Source organism: Nanorana parkeri, unplaced genomic scaffold (assembly GCF_000935625.1).
Source record: "Nanorana parkeri isolate BGI_ZX_2015 unplaced genomic scaffold, ASM93562v1 scaffold45, whole genome shotgun sequence".
NCBI lineage: Eukaryota > Metazoa > Chordata > Amphibia > Anura > Dicroglossidae > Nanorana > Nanorana parkeri.
The window spans coordinates 1,073,722-1,076,366 of record NW_017306313.1 but is presented as its reverse complement, the minus strand read 5'-3'; positions in this window follow the sequence as shown (position 1 = coordinate 1,076,366).

Sequence of the window (2,645 nt, the reverse complement as noted above, 5' to 3'; positions counted from 1 at the left end):
TCACCCATCCATGGTCCAACATCACCTCCCTGATACATGGGACCACTCTGGGTAAGCTCTGTTGTCGGGTGGTGTAGGAGCTTACCCAAGTGGATAACATTACTGCTCCATCACATGACAGTTTTTGGCTGCTCGGGCTGGAGCACATGCGGGTGGTCACATGCTCCCCTATACTTTAAAGCTCCTCTCCATTAGGGTAACAGATCAAGGGCTCTGATAGAGCACGGAGGTGTAAAAGCAGCACGGATAGATGAGTATACCATGCTTTGCGGACGTAGAGTTTGGGTGGGCTATCCGGACACACTGTCTATTCAGGAGACTGTCAGTTAAAATAAAAAACAAAAGCTACTAATAGACATGAAATAAGCCGCAACAGCTTTCAGTATCCTCTCTTGTCCAAATGCCAGACCTTTCTGACTCTTGCGGGTAGGCAGCTTACTTTTACCTCCTGCCCCTCACACATTCCTGTTGGTCCATCTCTGTGGTGGGCTACCTCACTGACCAGCAGGAATATGGAAGAGGCAGGAAAGGTTGGCCAGGCACCTTTTAGATGCCTTCATTTCATACCTACAGGTGAAAAAAAAAAGAATAAAAAGAAAAGAATGCATTAGTGAAATAAATTAACTTTGCACGATATTCTAATTATTCGAGTTTCACCTGTATGCTTCATATCTCTCAGCAGCTTTTTCTAGTTTCTTATTGTGACACTGAAAAACCATTGTAAACAGAGCAGAAAGACTCTTTTTATTTACAGCTACTAGCTTATAGTTATTGCCATCTACTTTAAACCTTATGATAGTTGTAATTATTAGAAAAATCTACATATTTTGTGGAAGAACATCTGTTTGAGCGAAAGCACCAAGCATATTGTTGTTTATTAGCAATTCTGAACACAAACCCCACATCTATTGCTCTTTGCCATGTTTATAAAGTTCATTGATTTTATGGTATTAATATTATTGTTAGTAATGCCATACATATATGCTGAGTGACATCAAAGTCTATTTCCTTGTGAGGCTTTATTCCCTGAGCTTCTTATGCTGCCAGTCTAGGCCAAAAACCTGCTCCTCATGATTCCACCAGATGTTACACTCTCCTTGAGCCAATGGAAACCTTATGGAATAGTTTGTGTTTTATTTCAGTCCAGTAGAAAATGCCAGTTTAGCTGAGACATAAAAAATCCTTTTTACTGACCCAAATACAGGTTTGTGCCAGAGGTCTGCAAAGCAGTGGTTTCCATTGTAAGATGAAAGCATTAATTTGCCACTAAGATTATACCAGGGACTTTGTGGAAGCCTATTAACATCTTTCCGTCAGAGCAGGTTGTCCTTTTAACACTTAGCAAGTGCTACCCAGAGGCCACAATTATTTACATGTAAAAACAAAATATCATTAAGTCGTTCTGCTCTGCATTTTATGTGGAATATCATCCATCTAAAGTAGAGAATAGGGAAATAGAAACAGTGGATTTTTATGCCTAAATAAAAATGGTTTTCCTACTATGTGCTTTGGGTTGCTTTATAGTTCAGCTAGAATAAAAAAAATTCTTATGAAGGCAAAATATATTTTATTACTGAAATTAGTTTTGAATAATAACTTGTAGCCACACTTTAACAAACCAAACTTTAGATAACCAGCAAGCCTTTGGTTGTACAGTGGTACCTCGGTTCACGAACGCTTCTGTCCGCGAACAGGAAGTTTGGCAAAATTTTGCCTCCGTTCGCAAACTCTGCATCGGATAATGAACACGACCGCAGCCATCTTCCCCGCTCTGACACGTGGTCGTGGCTTCCTCTAGTTGAGATCGCGGTCGCAGACAGAGCTGTGCACACTTACTGTGAAGTTTTTTTGTGTGCTGTATAGCACAGTACTGTGCACTATTACAGTATTCAATCCAGCATGGCTACAAATTAAGTGCAGCGCAAGCATGGTGGTAAAAAGAAAGTGCAGAACGGTAATGAAGGTGACAAGAACGTGTAGAGTGGTCCAGGGGCGGACTGTGAACACATGGGGCCCCCGGGCAATACAAGATAATGGGGGGCCCTTGTGCTCCACCCACATACATGCCCCACCCACAAGCCCCCCGCACGGTCCCCGCAATAGTATGAACAATGCACATTAAAGTGCATTGTTTTTTCTGTTTTGAGGGGCTCCCTGCGTATTTGTACAGCGGAATACGTGCTGACAGCCGCTCCAGTGTGAATGGCTCAATCATACTGGGGCGGCTGTCCGTGCATATTAACCTGTATGAATACACGCGGAGCCGCTCTAAACAGAAAAAAAACAATGCACTTTTTGCATTGTTCAGACTATTGCGGAAACCACGCGGGCCCCAAAATAGTGCAAGCGCGATAATCCGGCGGATTTCACACGTTTGCGTCTATATAATGGCCGCAAATGAGCAGAATCGTGCAGTTGTTTCACATATAGCGTTTGCGTCCCGTGTGGTCTTCCACATGCAAAACCCTGCAGGAAAAGCAAACGCTATATGTGAATGGAGCCTAAAAAATTAAAATCATCCCATTTACAGCTCATAAAAAAAATATCAAGGCATTAAGTTCACGTACCTGCGACGAGCTCCAGCTCAACAGGTTACAGTCAGGGTTTTTGTAAATAGTAAAAATCCTCCAGTGATGCCTACATGG